At 35.4% G+C, this 14,988-nt stretch overlaps 1 long non-coding RNA gene across 1 annotated transcript; it reads right to left on the bottom strand.

The window, feature by feature from the left end:
* Positions 1–5,070: 5,070 nt before the first annotated feature.
* On the bottom strand, positions 5,071–14,793 carry LOC128219060 (uncharacterized). The gene is made up of 3 exons (XR_008258542.1): positions 14,585–14,793; positions 7,158–7,360; positions 5,071–5,990 (listed from the first exon to the last, which is right to left on the bottom strand). It is a non-coding gene; the product is annotated as an uncharacterized LOC128219060 (long non-coding RNA).
* Positions 14,794–14,988: the final 195 nt, after the last annotated feature.

The following is a 14,988-nucleotide window of genomic DNA, read 5'->3' as shown; positions in this document are numbered from 1 at the left end:
AATATGATTTTTTGTTTTATAAAGTTTTTAGATGTTTAAAATGTATTTATTGAAAAAATAAAGTATTAGTGTATAAAAAAATGGTATTTATTTCTGCTTTATTTGGAATTGAAAAATGGTTAATCTATTATATACAATTTGTTGATTTTATTTGGTATAATAAAAGTATACATAACATTCCTGTGAGGGCGGAATTGAAAATTGTCAACTTATGTATGTAATATCAGCGATTAGCCCGGCTGAAATAAATGCGAACGTGACAAGACCGATGTCAAGGGTAAACTGTTATATTTAAGAACTAAACAATCAGCAATTGAAGTTTAGCAGTGAGAAGTGGCTTACGTTGTACATTTATCACCATCGTTGGATACTTGCCAATATTTGTATGACCGTCTTAGTTTTATCATCAGCATTTATCAACAAAATATAAAATAAGGGCCGTGTTCTCCCTAATTATTACAATCTACTCCTTAACAATAAGTGAATTTCTACATTGTGCAAGCTTTCAAAAAACAAATTTAACTAATATTATCGGGTGCTAAATATGACAATTAGGTGTGTTTGACATACATATTTGACCGGGAACGATTCGTTAATGACATTCTGCCGGCAAACCATTTATTGATTTAATAGCAAAGACCCACTTAACAATGTTCAAGTTGTTCAGACGTACTATACCCACATACACATAATACCTTCTTTATCTGTTGAATGGTTTACAATTTAGCTAATCATGATTCATTTTAAAAGTCTTTAAATATCATTAAGTTTTAAAGATAGGTCGATGTACATTCAGTACAAGTCAGATAGGAGGTCAATATTGTTAATGTTTATTAATCTTGTTAATCATGTATATGATAATAAAATAGTTCATGCCTTTTCCAATAATTACCAGAACGGCCTTTTGCAACAATATGTTAATTAAATATAAGGAATTTAACCTAAATTACATGCCTGGTACATGCCTGGTTAAAATACTTTGGCATATTTTAAAGCAGTTTCTTGAAAAGATGTCGGAAGGATCGACAAGACAGATTTTACGGTTAGAATACCGCAATAACTGATACTTAAATCGACAAAGTGATGCCTCGTTTCAAAAGTATTTAACCCGTTAGACCGTTTCAAGTTCTTAAGAGCATCTTTACACGACCGACAGTCTGCAGTAGCGATACGCAAAATTACACAAACGGTCAAGAAGTGGTTAAGTTGGTACCACCAGTATAGTCAAAATAACTTACTAGTATATATAGAGATGGCAATCAATCGTACGAGTACATTTCAATGATCACGTTATATATCGCTACCTAAATAAGCCCAGCATGCATCGTTTTAATGGCCAACGAAAAGCAAAAAGAAACGAAATAAAATCGTCAGCCATCCCCGGTCCCAAAGTGAATGTCTCAAACCTTGATGCTAATCACGTCTGGAGTAACATTTCCGTGGCTGTGCCTATGCTTTGAAGCTTTTGTGTTTGTGTTTTTGACGTTAGTTTCAGCATTGAAACGATTCATTGCGTTCGAAGCAATCTGTACAGCCAATGGTTTCACGAGCCCGATTCCATTATCCCTGCAAACCAAGAGCGATGCCTATAATATGAGCATCCCATCAACTCTACGGCTTGTGCCGGTCGTCTCCCAACAATGTCCATGTCGATTCTTAGCCACGATGACGGGAATACTAGCTATCTGTGCAATGGCTAAACAAATGGCACTTTTTGTAGACCATGCACTTTTACTCTGTCGCTAGGTGTTCGCTCCACATAGATCGCAATGCTCCGTGGGTTGAAACAACCGATGCAAGGGTAGTAGCACGCAGAACTTTTGCCTTAACATTTTCGCGCGCAAATATTAGAGCGCGATTACATCGGGTGTGAAAGTCAGGTGGCCAATGGCTGGCTATTGGTTTGCGATTTAGGCGGGATAATGCCTGTAGCGATTAGTACTACGCTTGAGAGTGATCCGAACGGTCAGCCTTTCTTAGCTTGAAACATGGCGAGGTCCGAAATGTCAGAGGTTAAGGACCACAAAAAGGACCAAAAAAACATGTAAGTAATGAGGACGAACAACCAGGCGTAACTCGGAAGTATCAGCGGGATGATTCCTAAGATAAGTGCTAAATCCTCGTCTTTACTAAAAATACATAAATCTTAAAGGAAAAGTAACGAGTGACAGTATACTATTAATACAAGGGTATTAGAATGAAATTGAAACGGCAGAAACAGGCGCAAAATTTAACCGTCGCTCATGAGGCTATTGTTCAAGGTAAACATAACATCCACAATATTTTCTTTCGCTATCATTCTTTGTGTATACATAACACGGATTATATTGACCACATTCATTGCCATTTATCAGATGGAAAGCATCGTGTATCTTTATCCATAGAAACATGCTCAAATAATAAGAAATTCACATGTAGTCATTAATTATGGCAGTTGTGTTATGTTTATCAGCTAGCGAATCTCCGAAACTTCAGACTCGTCAGCGTTTGGTTTGCGTGTTGTTTCCGAGTACAAGGCAAATTCTCGACGACAGTGAGGACGAGAAGCGCATGTACAAGGCCGTGGCTGTCGCCCGTATGAAAGGCAAGTGAGATAAGAAACGAGCAGGCAGCGTCCTGGATTATGTTTCGCGTGTTGGAAATCTGGCCTTGGAAAATGAAGTGCAAGCCACATACTGGACGCATACATTTTTCAAAATTTAAAGAAAAAGTATACTTACCAGGCAAAAGTTGGTACCTGAATCGGTAATTTATATTCTAAATCCGCCATTTTGTTTGCCATTAAACATTTCTCCCACTTAATGTTTGCATGAAACAAAATTACGTCCTCCCCCATGGTCAAAGTACCTTGAAGTAGAAATTTAAAAAGTACACGGGACTTGGGCTATTGCAGAGAAGGTAAAAAGTGCTACCTGGTGGAAATTGAAAGTTGTACGCCGAATCATGCACAATACATAAAGGCGATGATACTCATTTTATTTTGTTTGTAAAATTGATACCCAGAAAGGATAACGCTGAAGCTGATCATTTAAGCAGATGCTCAGATTAAGATGTTTGGTCGATAAGTAATTTATAACTTTATTTTTAAGACACAAAACGGACACTTTTTACAGGTGATAGATTTGCGTCACACTATTACAATAAATGTGATTGTTTCAATTCAAGGGGGTGGGTGAGTACCAGGTATGAAAGCCGTAGATTGATTTACGCAAAGCTAGGTAGGAGAGATAAATTGGATTGTCCCACCACCGAATCGTATTGAATCTGAACAAGATGGTTGCTGAAAAATGCAGCGGAACATTGGTTGTTCCTAGGTAGATATCGGCTCCATTTTGGCCGTTACTTGCTATTGAGAAACATTATTTTAGAAGTTTTGTAAAAGATGTTTATGAATGTCCCCTAACTGGCGCAGTCTTACAGAATAAAGGGAACAACTTGATATTCATAAACGAGCCCTTGCATTTCGGATTATTGGCGCTAAATTGGGATAACCTTGACGTTTAGAATCAAAGCGCTGAAAGCGCTGCAAGACTGTCGGTGACGTAACTGAAGCAAGCAAACACTACCGCAAAGTTCTTTCAAATGAAACGTGATCAAATGATTTCATACAAATGATGAACACTCTTTAAGGTAGATGAAGAAGGATAAATGTGATTACTAGTATAATAAGCACAAATATATTGGCCCTACTTAATCATGTATCCAATGGCCTACAAGATTCTTAATTCAAATTTCCTAATTTTGAACCGCTTTAAATTAGTTAAATGCATATTCATTATGTTAAAATTGCTTCAATTTATGACGTCGCTTATAACAGTTTCAGTAAGCAATTGCATTCCTTCATTTCATTAGGGTCTGTTGAAGCCAATGTCTTTAAAATGCAAATACAATACAAACTATACCCAAGATTCAAGGGACATAATAAAAATATAACTTTAAAATGATGCTCTTTCAAGCCTAAAAATGCCTCCCAGAACTTCTATCAACAGAGTCCACATATCTACAAAATTTGTGCTCGAGTTATTTTCTTTGATATAAAAGTGAAAACTAATCTGCATGGTGCTGTGGCATCATACCATGAAAAAAACTAATATCTTTAAAATTTGTTTTCTAGTTTGTTTTTATTATAAGTGTTAATAAATCTGCATGGTGCTGAAGAAAAAAACTAATGTCTTAAATTTCAAACCTGCGGCATTAATTAGCGCCATGTTGTCAAGAATATCTGGACAATTGAATGAAATATGCATGGACCGAAATGACAGCTGGTTTTTCATTGACAAAAGATGCCTTTGAGGCAGTTTTAAGATTATGCTATTCAAAGTATGAGGGTAGTTGGTACAGTTTTCACTCATATTCAGATGATGGCTGATATTTGCTGATAAACATGTATCCTCTTAGCAGCAGGCAATAAGTAAATGACATAGTTTTAATGACCAATATAGGAGATGTGACCTTGACCTCCAAATCCAAAGGGGTCATCTGCTGGTCACCCCAAACCTAAATTTCAAGTTTGAAGGCCATGGGTGCAGACTTTGTCAAGTTGTCACACAGGCAAGCTTTTTGCATTCAATGGTCTGTGACAAATCAATAGGGCTCACCTACTGGTCAGGCCCAACCCCAAAGTCAAGTTGTTCAAGGGCCATGGGTGCAGGCTTTGTCCAGTCATTATTAGTACAACCTTTTAGCATTCAAGGTCACTGTGACCTTGACTTTTGACCCAATGACCCCTTAAATCAATAGGATCTTCTAATAGTCAGACTTAGCCTCCATGTTGAGTTTGAGGGCCATAGGTGCAGGCATTGTCAACTTATCAGTCAGATGTATGGTTTGACACCTTCCTGTTCAAGGTCACTGTGACCTTTGACCATATTACCCCTAAAATCAAAAGGGGTCATCTACTGGTTAAACCAAACTTTCATGTCAAGTTTGACAATAGGTCTAGGAATTGTAGAGTTATCACCCGGAAAAGCTTTGGTCTACTGTCAGACAGACCGACGTAGCGGCCAACATGTGCAAAGCAATATACTCCTCTTCTTTGAAAGGGGCATAATAAATTGAAATTGATTAAATATTTTTGTTTATTATGTTAATTAACTTACACTACATACAACAAGTACCATTTTGATATTTTCGAATGCTCATTTGGGAATGTACATGGGTTTTGATCTGACTATGAACATGAAACTACAGTGATGTTCCCTCCTATCAATTCTATATTTAAATAACCATGAGAAAAAAAGAATGTTTTCACTGCACCTTGAATAAATATGTCAAACAAAATAAATGTCAAGTTATTCAAGATTAATTTAACACTGTTCTTTTGATGATTTCCGTGCATTCCTGACTGCAGGTTTTTCCCATTTTCCCACACAGTTATTTCATATTGGCCTTACAAGGTCAGATCTTGAGTTGGGTCTTCATTGCTGGACACTACATGTATCTCTTTATCTCCACAGAAAACACACTGGTGCAAGTTTCACTGCAACAACTGCAAAAAAAGTTACATTATTAATTATAAATGTGTTCTTTAATTAATAGACAAGTGGCAACAATTTCCCCAGTTAAAAAAGCTTACATTTGTATATCTGCAGATTATTCATTTGCATTTCTTTTGCTTTGATCATTTAAGTCAAATGAGTTAGACATGATAATGCATTAAAATAAGAAATATATTTTTGGGCATCAATCTATAGTGTGTGCCTTCAATCTAGAAATAAATTTCTTCTCAACAGATGCTAAATTATAAAAAAAATATATAAACCAAGATTTTGATTATGACATATCTGCATAGTTAGTGGTCTCCATAACTGCTCAGAAATGCTCCCTATGACAAACTAAGTGCTGGTGTATGGCTGGGTAGTAGTGCTGCTCCAACCAATAGCGCAATTCTTCCTACAGGTGGACCAGCTCCTCAATATGGTTTCTGTCATGGCAGTGATAACAGTATGTAACATGCCCTTTTCTACTTTCCAGAGAATGAATCTTCCAATCTAAATTGCAAATTTAAGAACAAATATATACATATGCACATGTAATGTTGTTAAAAACAAACCATTTAGATGCCACAAAACTATAAGATTTTAGGTGAAAATTGAGCCATATCAAAACATTTAGTCATTTAAAGCTGCACTCTCACAGATTTACTGTTTTTACAACTTTTTGTATTTTTTGTCTTGGACGACCTTTTTTTGCTAAAATATCTGCAAACCAGTGATATAAGGCTACTGACAAAATATTGGATTGCAGACTTCCATATTTCAGGTCGAAAACAAAGGTTTTATGGCTTAAAGCGTTACTAACGGTTTAAGAAAAATGCATAAAACATTTTGAACTTAAATATAAACATTTTCTGACAAATTTATTGTCAGCAATCTTATATGAATGGTTAACATGCATTTTCACATAAATTGGCCCGTTCCAAGACAAAAAATAAATAAAGTAGTCAAAACATTCAATCTGTAAGAGTGCTGCACTCTCAGTCACAGATTGAAGGTTTTGACAACTTCTTTTACTTTTTGGCTTGGAATAAGCTAATGAAAAGCAGTATGAAAACTGATGAAATAAGACTGCTGACAAAAGATAAGATCATGTTTTTTATATTTACATTTGTAACTATTGGTTTTATGGTTAAAAGCATTACTAACGCTTTACTAATAATGAGATTTTTGGCACAGAACATCATCTTTTGACCATATTAAAATAAGAAAACAGCGTTCCAATATTTTCAGTTGTCTTTTTTGACTGAATTAATAGAAGAAAGCAGCGATCCCCTTTTTCCAGTTGTCTGTTATGTCCAGTGTTCAGAAATTCGCATAAAATAATTCATTACAAGACCAAGAAATAAATAAAGAGTTGGTAAAGCAGACAATCTGTGAGAGTGCAGCTTAAACATATGATATGCATTATCAGCCAAGTGCAGACCTACTCACATCCTGGCTACACAACCAGTACATTCATCAGCTTTACTGATTCGAACCAGGCACATTTATATTGGTAGACTAGCATTTTACCATTCTGTGCTGGCCAGTCAAGTTCTCATTTGAATTAGAATTCAAAATGTATATACCTTTGTTCATTTTTTTGCCAACTCTGTTTCAACTGAACTTCCTAAATGAATGAGAAGTTTCAAAAAATAATTACAATATCTTAGTAAATACCTGCATTTATGTGTTTCTGGTGCAATCTGTCAGCTTTGGTAGGCTCAGGTTTCATTTTGTCCACCTCAATACTTGTAATCTTCTAGTCTGATGTACTGCCATCCAATTTTTAAGTCAGGTCAGGCAGCCATTTCAGCTTTGTTCCAGTTGATTGTATCAGATGATGTTAACAACACTAGCCTTGTATCCAGGCATTTCTCAATCTGAAAGTTTACAAAAGAACATGGCCTTTAATATTTAATAAAAAAATCATAACTGTTTACTCCTGGATGATGGGTTCTAAAGAAAACCTTTGAGAAAAGATGCTACTGGTATGGTGCTTGAACCCACGACCATGTGAACACTTGCATGGAGATCTGTCAAACTGAGCTAACTGGGTAACTGAGTTTTAGGCAGCTCCCAGCTTGGCTCTACAATTGACAGGTGCATTATACATTATAGAGACAATAAATCAAACACTTGAAGCACTAGTCCAAATAATAGTAACTTAACTGATCTTTTTACAAATTTTGAAATGGCATATCCTTCACATACAATTTTTTTGTACCAAAAGTGGGTAGCTATTCCGATTGGGATTCCGGGTCAGATAATTATATATATCTAAAATATGAGTTATGTACACAAAAAATAAAAGCTGACGAATTATTATGAGTTTGATGAGTGTTTTTCTTCATTTCATACTGTCAAAACATAATGATATAAACTGTTATACATGAAGATCACCTGCAAGGCTGCAGTGCATAGATTTACATAGATATAAAATGGTTGTGTTTAAATGCATTAAATGCTTGTTTTGTGAAAAAAATCTTTGCACTTACATGGTAATAACTAAAATACGAATATAAACCTTTAATATCTATTTCAAACATACAATACTTATCTAACTACGATTTCAATATCTTTCAACCCCCACCCTGTTTTGCACAAACCCGATTAGACGTAAGGGATTGGAAGAATCCCATATAACACGTCTATTTTTTTAGACTATTGAAGCATATATGTTCTTTTTTGATGGTTGAGACGTTTCAGGTTAAACAACAATTAAAAATGCGAAATAATTTTAGTGAATAATCAACTCTGAATTGAAAGTAACATGAAGATGTTGTAGTAAAGGATTTGCCATATATATATATATATATATATATATATATATATATATATATATATACATTTTTTTTAATCGTAAAAAATCAGCTAGATGTACCTTCTAGTCTAAATAATTGTACGTTGACAGATTTTTTTACGATTTTTGATACAGCAAATCCTTCACGTACAAATTGTTTTGTACGAAAAGTGGGTAGTTATTCCGATCAGGATTCCGGGTTAAAGCATATTGCATTTATAACATATCATAAAAACAAGAAATATTACCAGATAATGTTATTTTATATAAATTCCGTAACCAAAAAGTAATATCAAGCAAATAATTATGAGTTTGATGGTTTTTTCTTCATTTCATTCTGTCAAAACATAACAATATATACATGAAGGGCACCTGCAAGGCTGCAGTTCACAATTTTACAACAATCGGAACATTTCGGCCATCAATTGTAACAACTCGCCATCTTCGGTAAGCTTCGAGATAGTCAATCCCTGTTGGATACTGGCTGAGTTGATCAGATTGTTCGGCCAAGGCCGAGTTGTTACGATTGTATTATCTCGAAGCTTGTCGGAGGTGGCCGAATTATTACGATTGGGTCAAGTTGTTCCACTTGGCATAATTGTTGTCTGTGTCAGTCAACTTTCCTTTTAATGAAAAGGTGAATAATGTGTTTTAATGCATTAAATGCTTGTTTTTTTTGCAAAATAGCTTTGCACTTCCATGGTAATTCGAACATATCACTTTACGGTCATTCCCGTGAATGTTTCGGCAACCTAACTGTTTTCGCAGAATAGGATGATTATTTCAAAATAAGTTTCGATTTCTTTCCGGATTAATTGATGAATATTTTTAACATTGCATAAGCAGTCCGTCTTAAAATAATACGAAATGAAAGTCCATAAGGGAGGGAGGTTGTTTTCAATTAGACCAATTTTTTATGATTTTTTGAAGATGCTGTTGCATTTCAATGTTCTCAGAAGCTGTAGTACATAACAAATTAGGAATGTGTTGAAACTTCTTCAACTAAATGAGGGTAGGTTTTGGGTGGGAGTGGGGGATGGGCCATGACGAGAGCGCCTCCTCGTGGTGTGGCCTGGATATGGCACGGTGAATGAACAATCTGTTTTTCATCTAAATTAGAAACTAGAAATGTGTCCATAGGACACGGATGCCCCCACTTCGGTTTTTTGTCACAGAAAATAAGCCATAATGATTTTTGAAGTATTTTTGGCAAAAAAGGGCCGTTACTCCTAAATGACTAAAGCGATTTCCATGACTATCGAACTTGATCAAGATATTATGGTCACAAACATGTGTTTAAAGTTTGGTGAGGATTGGACAAACAGTTTTCAAGAATTAGATCGGAAACAATCTTCGGGACGTATTTTTCAAGTCTTTTTTTGCAAATAAAGGGCCGTAACTCCTAAATGACAAAAGCGATTTCCATGGCTAAGGAACTTGATCAAGATATTATGGTCACAAACATGTGTTTAAAGTTTGGTGAGGATTGGACAAACGGTTTTCAAGAATTAGATCGGAAACAATCTTCGGGACGTACGTACGTACGTACGGACAAGGGCAACCCTATATGCCGCCACTTTGTGGGGGCATAAAAAAATATATATAATACAAATCTTTGGTCCAATTCAAGTCCACATTCATCCTGCCATAACTGAACGCTCTCATATGGTCGAAAATTAGCAATATCACTTCGCTTAAGATCATCCTCTTTCATATAATATACCACTTCGGGACATATGGCATTATAATAACCGCCTACTCAGCCCCCGAAGGTGAACAGACCTCGGCTTACGCCTCGGTCCATATACACCTTCGATGGGTAAATGGCCTGTCCTTATTATGTCATATGGCCCTCAGTGGTGTATTATATTAAATTTCTTTAATATCGTAAACACTGACGTGCAACGTACTCTTGAACTGCATTACACTAAGAAATAAATATTCAGACTGCCGATGTTTCTTTCATACACCGCGTACTCTTACTTGTCACCTCCGTGTAAATACAAGATTTAATTTCTGGTTCACAGGAGCATTCCGTTTTGAACCAGAACGCCATTGATTGGGGTTCAATACACATCGTATTATAGTCATCAGTGACAGCATGGTTCCAGGTACTGACCGCACGATAAGAATCTGTCACAGCGGGTGTCATTACTGATAGATAACAGACATGTATGGACCAATATCTCACAATGACATGTTCATATCGATATTGAGACGTGTATTGCATGTATGTATTTAAAAGGTATGCTTTAGGATATAAAATCTTAGATTATGCCTTTATTCATTAATAACACTTTCCTATCATGACCAATGTTAATATGATGTTGATGATTCGTATTTAGGTGCAGTGATGGTATTTAAGTGAAATTGTACAATTTGCATTTATTTCTTCGCGAGATTGTGCAATGAAAATCACCAAGCGATTCCACATAACAGTTGAGACACATACAATTCGTTATGATACACATAAGGACAATTGTATAATCAACTCCCGCTTGATACCAGTTATTCACCTTTCTCACACAACTTGTTCACAATACACAATTAATTATTATTTATCGATTAACTTATACAGCACCATTTCTATATACACGTTCAAAGGCGCTTTCAACAATATAAACTGATAACTAATTACAAGCAATATCAATACAAAAGCTATTAAACAATCAATGTACGACATATTGAAAATCAAAAAATCAATAAAAAAATATAATGTGATATCAATTGAATTACTAGTTTGAAGTTAAAACATTAAATATCAATATCTACGATAACAAAATAACTCCAGCCCATGTAAAGTACACAACTTCTGTGTATCTTTATTATCGTCTGCTGTCTTACCAGATCGCACATTTAAGTGTCTTGCTGTGCGGTATCATCCAATACAGTACAATTTTCATAAACGAAACTGAATGAATAAATCTTGTTATCATACTTCGTTGGTTTTGATTACGTTTAAGTCACCCCAACACCCCTCCACCGACTCCCCTTCCCCTCTCTACAACCAACTATGGCATACAAGCGATGACACTAATAATAAGTAATTACTCCCGGCGTACAAACCACCTCGCACACTCGATGTAAAATGAAAGGGGGTCCCGGGTTTTAGTCACCACGACCCCCACCCCCACCCTCCCCAGGCTTCCCCACCCCTCTCCAACCTCCAACAATTACGGCATACAACATTCGAACACAATAAAGTAGTAAATCCGGGCGTATTAAAGAAAACGCTATATACCTCAGAGAATGGAAGGGATTTTCGGTATTTACGGGGATTTTCGGTAATTCCACCGACCCGTAAAATATGAATATAAATCTTTACTTTATTATCCATTTCAACCATAAAATACAGTCGTGTTACCCTTAGCGGATCAGTATGGAAACAATGCTGTGCATTGAACAAACGTTTTACATTCTGAGATTGCAACGTTTACAGTTGAAAAGAAATATATTTCCTCTTTTGATTGACATAAAATAATTCAATTTCAGTGCAGAAACCGATTAACTGACCGTTGTTTGCATGTACGAGTAAATGAGGCATTAGCGAACCAAATTTACCAATAACGGATCACGTGACATTCCGATATTGGGGGTTCTCTCAAGCGAGATTTTAGCTGTCAAAACGGCCAATCAGTTTGTTTATCTTTTCTGTTAAATATATTTAGTCCCTCTTTTATGCATTTTATAGGTGATATCATGATAGGATGCTTATTTGGTGGTCTGTATCACGTCAAGTCCGTAGAGATCGCATATATGTATTTAAAGATATCCGATTTGTTCAACAAATTTCCAGCTGAAAACACTCAGGTCCAGTTAATTTTGAGAGCTTTTGGACTTTTTATAACTGTATACAATTTTCAAAATGGATATGAATAATAACTGTGTATGTATGTGCTTGTAAATCTGTGAACTGTTTATGAATAGGATTTACTAATTCTATGCATAGAATAAACTCATGCTGACTGAGATAATTTATTTTCATTTAAAAATAATTTGACAATGATTGAGGATAACAGAATCATGAAATCACAGTAAATCACATTATAATCAAGAATTAAATCACAGACATTTAAAAAGTAAAATATAAACAAATATAATTTATATAAACACATAACAAGTTGACTAGAAATTCTGACCAGCTAGCCTGAGCTAGGTGTTGATATTATGGTACTAACCTATGCAATGATATGAGGTAACAGGTTAAAAGCTGTTAGAAATAGTACTGTATAAGGTAAACCTATTTCTTAAACCTGAACAAAATACACATACATCACGAAAACTGGAGTGAACAAGATTGATGGCAAAAGATGCAACAATTTGAATCAAAATTCAAGCTACTTTGAGTATAAAACATTGAACAACTAAACAAAACCATAACCCATATATAAAGTACTTATTACAATCAAAATTGTAATTTGGAGATTCTTTGATCAATAACATCAAGCAGTTTTATTGCAGGTGAGAAATAATGAACAACGAATTATCACTAGATTTGTTGAAAACAAAACAATGCCAATTAAATTCTAAATACATTCTAAAGACATATGAATTAACTGATTAGTTTATGAGTGTTTTTGAGTGTTTCTCTTAACATTTGTATAGTGTTCACTTCATCTTCTGCTGTAAATACATATTTACATGGGATAACAACGCCACCACCACTCTCGAGCAGGCCACGGTGGGAAACTGGGCGTCGGTTCACCAGTCATGATGGCACACACGTGTCCACCCGAATCAAGTACATTGTAAAAACAAAGAATGCATGGTACATGGCCAATTGGAAGGGCAGCTATATCTGACAACTTAAGCTGTCTTTTATCATCGGTTACCATGTCATGTAAAGTGATATCAAACTCAGAAAGTCCAGGAATCCACACAAGGCATGCATCTTTATCTTTGATGTAAGTATATTCCCTATCTACAACAAGCTTTGTCACAGGGTCAGTTATTGGGGTTTTTATCTTGTACACATGGTACCCCTTTATCACCGAGTTCTCTAATGTGATAGATGTGCAACAGCTTGTTGAAGACTCATCATGGGCTTCCTTGTCTGTGGAGATATCATGGTCTCTTCCTCTTCTGGCTTTGATGGCAGATATATTAGGTGGTGGTGGTACCTGAAAGAAAATCATTTCAATTAAATACAGAATTAAGGAAAACGAAGAAAAAAGTAGAAGACAGCTGGCTAGTCCACACGGCCACCTGAACTTTAAAGATTTTACAAACCATGAGCAAGTAACTTTGAGATTTATTTCAAATAATTTATTTTAAGTGTACCCTGCTACAATATGATAATGTTAATGTGATGTTCTGTTCCAGATTCAAATGGTTACTTACCTCCACCAACTCTTCTCAATAAATAATGTTGTCAACTCTGCCCAATTTCAATCTTCATTCATCTGTAAAACACAAGTGATATTTTTAAAAACAATCACAAACTGCATGGTATACACTTATGGAAGTGGCAATCCTCGATACCAATTAAAACACAGGCGTCTTTTAAATTAAAAGCTGATAAATATCATTTTTATGATATTAAGTGAGTACAGTACTGTACATCATATTTATGTATAATAAAAAGTCAAACATTTGAAACTAAACTAGATATTTGTGTTATAATTCATATTATAATCATAATTAAAGTAACATAAGTATCCAGCAATGTTTGTTTTATGTTTAAAAAAATCGGCAATGACAGACTGGTACAAATTCACTATGTTGAGAGAACCCCTCAGACTCACTGCATGAACAAAATGGCGGTCCGCTATTGGTTAATTACCCACACGTAATTATGACCGCCTAATTCTAACAATTCATTGATGAAAGAAAAGAATGTTATGCATTTTTAAGAGGTTATATATTGGCCTTTCATAAAATGTATAAATTGTTCACTTACACATTGTAGTTGGACGAAAGGTTCTCAGAAAAAGCATATGTTGCAATCAAATTGAGGCCGGAACAACTGGGTCACGTAAACAGTTGCATCGAACGTTCGTATGATACAGAAGATTTTGAAGTTCGATTTAACCAATATTTGTTGTGATTTTCACAATCACTTTAAAGTACATAACTGCCAATTTTCAGAAAAAAAATACAATTAAATAAACTTTATAGCGTGTATTCAACAAGAGAGTGATCCGCTAGTGGTTATGATCCGCTAAGGGTAACTTGACTGTACTTCACTTAATACAATTTCAATATTTTTCAAACACCCCCGCTTTTTGCACAAAACCGTTTAGACGTTAGGTATTGGAAGAATCCCGTATAACACGTCTATTATTTCAGACTAATATACATGTACCTTCGTGTCCGAAATCGATCACTCCCTGGCAGCTCATTTCTGGATTGTCTCCATCTAAATTTAACATTTTTAGACGCATACATTGATGCCATTTTTGCTTCGATTGATGTTGAAGCAATAGCACTAAATACAGGTCGGTTATTTTGTAGAAGAACGTGTTCGAAGTAACATTCAATTTCATTTCCGCATAATCGCCGCCATATTGTGTATGGGAGCGAGACAAATCGGCCCCTTACCAAATCGGCCTACTACCAAATCGGCCCCTAAGACGTTTCGGCCCTGCCATTTCGTCCCCTTAATTTAATTGACTCGAGACGTTTCGGCCCCTTACTGAATTTCAACAGAGACATTTCGGCCCCTTACTTTTTATTTTATCTTTTATTTTATTTTCAAGTTGTATTTCA

Source organism: Mya arenaria, chromosome 15, assembly GCF_026914265.1.
Source record: "Mya arenaria isolate MELC-2E11 chromosome 15, ASM2691426v1".
NCBI classification, from domain to species: domain Eukaryota; kingdom Metazoa; phylum Mollusca; class Bivalvia; order Myida; family Myidae; genus Mya; species Mya arenaria.
This window is presented reverse-complemented; position numbering and strand designations above follow the sequence as displayed.